The sequence below is a fragment of the Mus pahari genome, chromosome 3 (genome assembly GCF_900095145.1).
Source record: "Mus pahari chromosome 3, PAHARI_EIJ_v1.1, whole genome shotgun sequence".
In the NCBI taxonomy this organism is placed as follows: domain Eukaryota; kingdom Metazoa; phylum Chordata; class Mammalia; order Rodentia; family Muridae; genus Mus; species Mus pahari.
Window position 1 is genome coordinate 150,343,931 of NC_034592.1, and position 10,031 is coordinate 150,353,961.

A 10,031-nucleotide genomic window follows, 5' to 3' on the forward strand; every position below is an offset into this window, starting at 1 on the left:
AAATAAATAAATAAATAAATAAAAACACAAAACTAAGATGCGGGGAGATTCAAGAAGACACAGACATCAGTCCCTGCCATCTACACACTCATGCTTGCACCTCCCCTTCACACTGACAGGAACACGCCAAGCACACGCCAAGCACACGCCAAGCACACGCCAAGCACACGCCAAGCCCAGAGAAGCCTCGGTGTGCTTACCACTTGACTGCATTTCTTGGGACTTAGGGAAGTTCATACTTACTCCATACGTGCTTAAAAACTAGAACACCCCCAGGTGCCCTTTATAAACACTGCCCCCGCCCCGCCTGTGATCCCTGCATACATGGTCCATCTCTCCCCAGTCCCCACCATTGCTGGAAAGGTCTACCTGTAAGCTGATGGCTGGACTCTTTATTTTATTTTTTTCTTTTTTATAAAGTCTACTTTTTAAAAAATATCTATTTATTTTATGTATGTGAGAACAGTGTAGCTGTCTTCAGACACACCAAAAGAAGGCATCAGATCCCATTACAGATGGTTGTGAGACACCGTGTGGTTGTTGGGATTTGAACTCAGGACCTCTGGAAGAACAGTCAGTGCTCTTAACCGCTGAGCCATCTCTCCAGCCCAGAGCTGCCTGTGCTCACTCACCATCTTCCAGCCCCATCACTGCACCCTCACTGTGACTCAGGATCTGTCCTCACCACCTCTGTCTCCCACCCTGGACTCGGCCGCCATCACCTCCCACCAGGACAGTTGCCTTTTTCAGCTCTCCCTCCTTTTACCCTCCACTCCTCTGTGGTCCAGAATGAGAAGGCAGCATTCTAGGAAAATCCAGTCAGATGACACCCATCCTCTATAGTGGCTGCTTCTCCTTGAGCCAATGTTAAACTGGTCCGACAGCCTCTGCCTGAGGAGCCTTGATCTTCCCTCCTTAACTCACCTCATCCTCTGTCTCTCCAGCTTGCTGCTGCTTTTGAGAATTGTCAGGCTCTGGACAGGGTCCTCCCCGTCATGACTGCCAGCTCTGTCTACTTATTGTCCCTCACCCCACCCCACTACCAGGCGCATACGCTCTGAGGAGGACTTCAGAAGTTTCTACTTCATTTCCATACATGGGAGGCGGAGGCTAGAATTCAAAGCCAGCCTGGGCTACATGAGATCCTGTCTCAAAACACCAAGAAAAAGAAAATAAGATAGAAACAATCATTTCAGCATCCGTATCTATTCTGCCACATAGTCCCTGCTAACGAGGGAGGGGCTGAGGACTGTCAGTCAAAGTCTGTGTGTTAGCATCAGTCGGGAGTGCCTCTAAGGGATGGAGTGGAACATCCGCTCTCCCCTGGTGATGAGGCCGCTGTGGCACCATAACACAAGGGGTTAGTCACACACGTGTTTGTGTTGCTGCTGGTGCTCACGCCCGTGTCCCTGTGGGGTAAACATGGAGCCCGTGTAATTAGGAACAGTTGCAACACCTGGCTGTGGCAAACTGTGTGGCTTCTCTGCTGTACCTGTCATTATCTTAGAGCATTCTCCTACTTATAAAATCAAGTGTGCTGTCAAGGCGCCGGCTGGCGGCAGCTCGTCCACCTGCGTGGGCCATTTTTCCTTGGGCTTGATTTAATCTCCCGTTGTTTTGTTCAAAGTAGCTCTTGAGAGACCGAGCTGTCATCGCACACCAGGCCTGGCTCCCTCGCTAAGATTTTTGCTTTTAAGAGAGAAAATATTTTATCTATTGGTTTATTACAGACAGAGCCCACTATATATCCCTAGCTGGCCTGGAGTTCACTATGTAGACCAGGTCAGCTTTGAACTCCCAGAGCTCTGACTACCTCTGCCTTCTGAGTGCTGGGATTGAAGGGGCATGCCACAGCACTATTGAGGCAGGAATCTGTGCAGCTCAAGCTGGCCTTGAATTGTTGAGACCGGGCCCCATGCTGGTCACACCACAGTCTTAACCCCTGAGCCACCTCTCTAGCCCGGTTGTCTGGTTTTGGGGGGCAGCCCTTCTCCAGTGTTTTTGAGGAGGCTGGAAACCCCTCTGTAGGGTAGGTTGGCTGCTAACTTGAAGTGATCCTCCTGCCCCAGCCTGCAAGTGCTAGGACAGCAGGTTCAAATCACATGCTCAGTAACACCAAGGTAAGGGTAAGCTTCGGACACCAGCAAGGGCCCGCTGATCGACTCGGCTCTGTGGGAAGGTGGCATGGCGGCTTGCTGGGATGCACCTCCGAAACCAGCCCATAGGAAACTGACGCAGCATTGCTGTGAGTTCAAGGCCAGCCTGGGCTCCAACGTAAGATCCTGTTGCAAAACAGAAAGCGGGAAGGAAAACAACAGAATCGGTGGCTTTGCACATTGTGTCCTAGAGCTTTGTAACGGGCAGATTGATCTCTTTCTTTGGAATATTTAAAAGATTTATCTTATTTTCTTTTTCTTTCTTTCTTTCTTTCTTTTTTTTTTTTTTTTTCTGAGACAGGGTTTCTCTGTGTAGCCCTGGCTGTCCTCGAACTCACTTTGTAGACCAGGCTGGCCTCGAACTCAGAAATCCACCTGCCTCTGCCTCCCGAGTGCTGGGATTAAAGGCCACTACCGCCCAGCTTTTCTTTTCTTTTTTTTTTTTTTCTTTTGTTCTTCTTTTCAAGACTTATTTTTATCTATGGGTTTTTTGTCTGTTTCACATGTGAATACTAGAGGAAACCAGAAGACACCCTTGTATCCCCGAGAGCCGAGCTTAGAGTGGTTGTGAGCTGCCTGTCACAGGGGTGGGAACTGAACTGGGGTCTTCTGAAAGAGCAGAAAGTAATCAGAGTCAACTCTCTGCCCCCTGTCTCTGCAGTCCTATGGGTGTGTGTGTGTGTGTGTGTGTGTGAGTGAGTGAGTGTGTGTGTGAGTGTGTGTGAGTGTGTGTGTGAGTGTGAATATGTGTGTGGGTGTGGGTGTGTGAGTGTGTGTGAGTGAGTGTGTGTGTATGTGTGTGAGTGTGTATGTGTGTGTGTGTGTGTGTGTGTGTGTGTGTGTGGTTGGAGAGATGGCTCAACAGTTAAGAGTACCAACTGCTCTTCCGAGGGTCCTGAGTTCAATTCCCAGCAACCACATGGTGGCTCACAACCATCTATAATGAGATCTGACACTCTCTTCTGGTGTGTCCGAAGACAGCTACAGTGTACTTAGATATAATAATAAATAAATCTTAAAAAAAAAAAAAAAGACAGGATCTCATGTGACCCAGGCATAGTTCAAATATGCTATGTAGCCAAGGCTACCCTCAAACCCCCCAGGTCTTCTTGCACTCACCTCCTGAATGCTGGGATTAGAGAAATGCACAACAGTGCTCAACTCATGGAATGATCTTAGGCGGGGACATGGCGACCAGCTTGGGACATGGCTAAGACCCACGAGGCTCCAGATCCCTGTGTTGCTCCTTCCTGACTGAGTGGGCCTGAGTCAGTCACTGACTCGGGCAACTCTGTGTTTCCTCCTCCTAAAATAGAGCGTAATTGTTCCTGTCTCCCAACATGTAGGAGGAAGGTGACATCATGCCTGTAAAGGTGTCCAACAGCCGGGAGGGGAACCAAAATCAGATGACTGGGATCAGGCCTGAAGGCCACCAAGCGGTGCTAGGCAGCGAGTGGTGTCACCCCTGAGCGGGGGTGTGGGTGAGGACAGTCAGAGGCGGAGAGGGCACAAGTTCATCTGCTACAGGTGATCTGCAGCGGAGGACACCAGGCTGTGAGGTTCAGTTCTAGCAGGAGAAAGAAGGTCTAGCCTGCAACCATCACTCATGGAGCTAGGCAAGACATGAGGGACAAAATAAAGTCACTGTCCCTGAGACCAGAGAAGTCACTGTGTCCTTCAAAGAATGCACAGCGTGGGAGACCAAGAGCAGAGTTCCGGGGGGATTCTGGTGTGGAGGTTATCATCAGACTGGGAAGCATGGCCCTTTGGCTACAGAGCCACCTCGCCAGCCTGGCACAGGACTGTTTCTTTTGTAAGATTTCTTTTTATGCCCAAGAATAACTAGATTTATGGATGAAGGTGCTGGGAACTGAAAGCCGGTTCTCTACAAGAGCAGCAAGTGGTCCTAACTACTGAGCCATTTCCCTACCAGCCAAGGCTATAGAATTACTTCAAGTTCAAAGTCAGCCTGGGCTACATAGTAATACCTTGTCTCAACCAAACAAGGATCAGAAAGGAGGCAGGAGGGCAGGAAAAGAGAGCCACGAGCAGGTGCATGCCTTTAGTCAGCATCTTAATCCCCTCACTCAAGAGGCAAACTCAGGCGGATCTCTGTGAGTTCGAGGCCAGCCTGGTCTACAAAGTGAGTTCCAGGACAGCCAGAACTATTACACAGAGAGACCCTGTCTTGAAAAACAAAAACAAACAAACAAACAAAAAACAAGCAAACAAAAAACAGAATAAAAAGAAAGGAAGGAAGGTAAAAGGGGGTGAGGTTAGAGATGGCTCAGCGGTTAAGAGCACTGGCTGCTCTTCCAGAGGTCCTGAGTTCAAATCCCAGCAACCACATGGTGGCTCACAACCATCTAACTACTGCAGTCCCATGGAATCTGGTGCTCTCTTCTTCTGGTGTGCATACTTGCAAACAAAATGTGTGTGTGTGTGTGTGTGCATGCGTGTGTGTGTGTGTGTGTGTGTGTGTTAATAAACCCCTAGAAGAAGAAAGAAAACAGGCTGTGCATGGCTCAACATAGTTCAACTGATAGAGTATACGTTTAGTGTACAGGAGGCCCTGGGTTGAATACCCAGCACAGAAAAGCAAAATAGAAGCTGGCCACACAACATTCCAGCCTCACCAGATTCAGAGAGCTCTACAGATATTTGTGGGTTTGTTTAGACAGGATCTCAACACTGTAGCCCAGGCTGGCCTCAAACTCTCAGCAATCCTCCTGCCTCAGCTGCTAGAAAGCTGAGCTTGGTCTTTTCACTCCAAGTCCCTGATAAAGGCTGGTGAGAACCGGTTCCGTCCATCGGGACCATCTTTCACAGTACAGACGCATCTAAACTGTGCAAGCCCTCTGACCCCCTGGAGTCTACCCTAGAGATACACCTCAGCGGGTGGTGCACAGGGCGACCACCACACGGGCCGTCCGCTGCAGCACTGAGTCAGGGTGACCTTGACGCCTAAGTCAGTTATGATCTGCCTTGGGAAGCAGATGTAGGAGGGCAGGTAAGGGGAAGAATCAGGATGACGCACTGCAGAGAGTGTGCCGCCCAAGTCGGGAAGTTATGCGTGGTATGTAAGTAATAGAAGCCTTGGAAGGAAGGGGCAGGGCAGCCTCCGCATAGAGCTTCCTTGTACAGTGCAGGTAAAGTGTATTCATCTGTAGAAGAAGACTATTCAGACTCATCTAAGGAGTTTGAAGTGAGGAGTGTGGTTTGAAGTCGGACTGAGACACCATTTCACGTACCACAGACAGACAGACCTCAAACTCACTATGGAGCTGGGGATGGTCTTGAACTCCTGATCCTCCTCTTCTACCTTCAAAGTACAGGGTTAGAGGTGGAGTTCACATGAGGCTGGGAGTAGAGGCCAGCCAGAGCTTTGTGAATGTTAGGCAAGCCACAGCCCAGCCCAGTGGGAGAGTTCTTGAGCCTTCGGGCATCTTGAGGATGAGAGATGAGACTTCTGTCCTTCACCGCCATGGGTCTGATCCTGTGAACAGCTTGCACTCAGGAACCCCATGGCATTGCTCCGTGATGACAAGAAAGCCGAGACCCCAAGTTCTCTCCGCCCGTCATGACAGAACCCACGGGGTCCACCAGCACCGTGTCTCTGTCCCCTGGGGTGTGGTGCTACATTCACTGTAATTCATCGCGGTGTCAAGCGGCTCTGTCCTCAGGCACCAGGCTATCCCAGATGAAGTCTCTGTAATCTAACTTGCTTGAGGGTTTCTTTAAGACAGTCTCGAGTAGCCCAGGTTGCCTTCAAGCTTGAGGTAATTCTCCTGCCTCAGCTCTCAGAGTACTGAGATCACAAACCTATCTATGTCACCACACCCAGCATACTTTTATTTTTTTTTAAGATTTATTTATTTATTATATGTAAGTACACTGTAGCTGTCTTCAGACACTCCAGAAGAGGGCGTCAGATCTTGTTCCAGATGGTTGTGAGCCACCATGTGGTTGCTGGGATTTGAACTCCGGACCTTCAGAAGAGCAGTCGGGTGCTCTTACCCACTGAGCCATCTCACCAGCCCCCCCAGCATACTCTTGATTTTGAAGATGATACAGGAAAGGTTTTCCTGCGCATTGTGAACTGATCAGCTAAGGGGAAAAAAATGGAGACAGGCCACACAGCAACGAATCAGCAGCTGTGAGGGTTGAAGTACCAGGTGGGGCCCGCATGTGGGGCAAACTTTCCCCTTAGCCTCCTAAGGCCCTAGCAGGGAACCTGGGCTTCTCGGAAGGTGTCCGGGCTTAAGTAAGACCCAGTGATAGTGGATGCTTTGAACACACTCATCGGATTTCCAGATGCTGGTTCTGGATGAGATGGAGCTGGAGCAGAATTCAGCCCTAGGGCCTTCAGTTCTGCCTTGAAGCCCTTGGGTTGGGCGGGACACACCTTCAACCTGAAATGTTTGAACTTGAGGGGAAAAATGCCTCAGTCAAGAAGAACTGCCAGGCATACCCGCCGAGTTCTCCAGACACAAACAGGTCTGGAATTACGAAGGGGTCATCTGATTTAAAGTCAAAACAAAACAGAAGGCCGGTGATGGTGCATGCCTGCAATTCCAGCACCCAGGAGGCTGAGGTAGAAGGATTTTGTAACTCTGAGGCCGCCTTGGGCTATCAGTAGGTTCTGGGGTAGCTTGGGCTACAGTGTGAGACCCTGTCTCAAACAGAACAAAAGCAATCAAGGAAGCAAGCAAGCCACCAACCCACAAGCCTTTGTCCTTACAAGCTGCTTGCAGAAAGCTGGGGGCAGGGGTGGGGCGGGGGCGGGGGCGGGGATGACCCAGGCCCTAAGAGTGGCCGGCCCTGCCTACTTGGGTGTACCTGTGTGCTTCTAGGCTCCTCTGTGGCTCCCCCCTGGGAACTAACTGCCTTTGGGCTGGCTTTGTTGTTCCGGGCCTCTCTCTCTCTGCGGGTTTAGTTTTACCTAAGCTTGGCATTCCTTGAAATTTTTTTTAAAAGTATGTTCACTTCTTAAATGACAGAGGACAAAACAACTTCTCTAAACTGTGTCCTGTCTCCTTCCTTCCGTCAGTTCCTTCTCCAGGGCTGACCCCCTCTGTCCCCCTCAGGTGTGAGGCTGTGAGGCAAAAGTTGGGGCGAGGGTGTCAGGCTTCTAGAAGGTTCTGGAAGGCAATGAGGCTTGCAACCTGAGTCTCACCTTACTTTTACCTGCAGGGTTGTTTCAAAGCAGAGAAAAAGGACTCAGATATTATTTCTACCCTCAAACAATTCAGGCCAGAAGATGGTAGACCATTCAGGGGGGCAGAGACAGGTGGATCTCTGTAAGTTCAAGGCCAGCCTGGTCTACACAGAGTTCCTGGCCAGCTAGAGACTCTTTCTAAAAAATAAATAAATAAAATGTAAAAATACAATAAAATGGTTTTAAGCCAACCATGGACATTTAAATACCCTATGAAGACCAATAGAGAACAGCAGGGACTGTCCATCAGAGCAGGGCCAGGGACTTACCTTTTCTGTGATTACAGTTGCCAATTTACAGGGCCCCCAGTGAAGCTGGACATGGTACACACACTTGAAATCTCAGCACTTGGAATGTGAAATCTAAGGTCAGCCTTGGCGAAATACCTAGTGTGAGGCTAGCCTAAGCTACATTCCACAAACACAAACTTCCAGATTTACAAGCGGGGTAATAATACCTGCATAGGAATTCTGTGAAGATGATGTGCAGTTTGCTGGGAACTTAGAGGCTTTTGCGGAGGCTCAGGACAAAGAAAGGAAATCAAGAAGGGAAACCTGTAAGCAGCCACGCCCTGGGGGAGGAGCCAAAGGGGATGCCAGGGAAAGGTCCGGGTCAGAGGAAAACTTTTGGGAAACGGACATCTCATTGCATCCTGTAGGTTTGGGATCAAACTTGGATTGTCAGGTTTGGTGGCAAAAACCTTTTATACCCTCTGAGCCGTCTTGCTGGTCTTAAGGGTTGAATAGAATGAACTATAGTGACAATATTTTTCAGTGCTAGGGTCCAAAGGCAAGGTCTCATATGCGCTAGACAAGTAGTCTACTGCTGCGCCTCGGCCCCAGGTCAGAGGCAGGCTTTGTTGTTGTTGTTGTTGTTTTGTTTTGTTTTGAGAGCTGCCTGTTCCCTGGGCACTGTGTCAAATGTGTTAGGAGCATTGCATCAGGTTCACGAGGCAGAACTGAGGAGTGGGGCAGGTATATGACTAACCTTCATATAAATAAGGAAGCGGGGGCCCTCACAGCACCCCTAGTCTGTAATCCCAGCCAGGACGAGCCGAGGAAGGATCCCTGTGAGTCTGAGGCCAGTTTGGGCTACATAGTGAGGCCCCGACTTCTTCAAGCCTTGGCTGGTTCCTTTGAGGAGCAGAAGTCTCATGTGTGAACACCAGGCTTCTGTCGGAATGCCTGGGAAATCCCTCCCACAAAGCAAGCCGCTGTCTTGAAAAGGAGGAGAACTCCATTCCATCAGAATGTCCCTCCTCTAGATTAAATTGTGCCCTCATAAAGGATATATCAGGGCTGGTGAGATGGCTCAGCAGGTAAGAACACCCGACTGCTCTTCCAAAGGTGCAGAGTTCAAATCCCAGCAACCACATGGTGGCTCATAACCATCCTTAATGAGATCTGACTCCCTCTTCTGGAGTGTCTGAAGATAGCTACAGTGTACTTACATAGAATAAATAAATAAATCTTTAAAAAAAAAAAAAAAATAAAGGATATATCAAAGTCTTACTTAAGACCTGACTGCTACTCCAGCTATAGGAGAGGCAGAAACAAAAATTCCCAAGTTCAAAGCCTGCCTAGGGATTTTAATTAGTGTTTCTTTCTTTTTTCATGTCTTATTTATTTATTTTGAGACAGGGTCTTACTGTGTGGCCCTAGAGCTCACTGTTGTAGACAAGGCTGGCCCAAACTTTCACCTGTTCCTGCCTCCCTAATGCTGGAATTAAAGTCCTGCACCACCATGCCCGGCAGTGACACATACATGCTAGTGGTCATGCAGGCCAGAAGAGGATGTCGGCTCTGCTAGGATGAGAATTACAGACAGCCGTGAGCCACCATGTGGGTCCTTTAGGACAATCACTGCCATCTATCCAGCCCCTTACGTAAGGTTTCTATTGCTGGGATAAAACATGACAGCCAAGCGGAGTGTAGCAGCTCATGGCGCACACCGTGAGTTCCGGCACTCGCTTGGGAGGCAGAGGCAGTGAGAGCTCTGTGAGCAGGCCAGCCTGATCTACACAGAGTTTCAGGATAGCCAGGGTTACAGAATGAGACCCTATCTCAAGCAAACAAGCAAACCAACAAACCAACCAAAAACTCCACCATGACAAAAAGCCACTTGGGGGATGGGGGTGGGGAGTTTATTTCTTTTCACAACTCTTGGGTCACACTCATCAGTGAGGGAGGTCAGGGCAGGAACTCACTGAAGGAATCTGGAAGCAGGAACCAAAGCAGAGGCCATGGAGGAACACAGCTTACTCTCCTGCTCATTTCCTGCTCGGCCTGCTTTCTTATAACACAGGGGACCACCTGCCCAGGGGTGGCCCTGTGTAGTTAGCTGGGCTCTCCCATATAAATGAAGAAAATGCCCAACAGGCTTGCCCACAGGCCGGTCTATGGAGGCATTTTCTCAGTTGGGCTTCCCTCTTCCCAAATGATTTTACTTGTGTCGGGCTGTAAGGAACACGTTGGACCACAGAGTGTGTTCAAGGGCTACTTAGGCAGACTGGCGAGACGCTGTCTCAAAATAAAAAGACACGTAGTAAGCCGGGTGTGGTGGCGCACGCCTTTAATCTCAGCACTCGGGAGGCAGAGGCAGGCGGATTTCTGAGTTCGAGGCCAGCCTGGTCTACAGAGTGAGTTCCAGGACAGCCA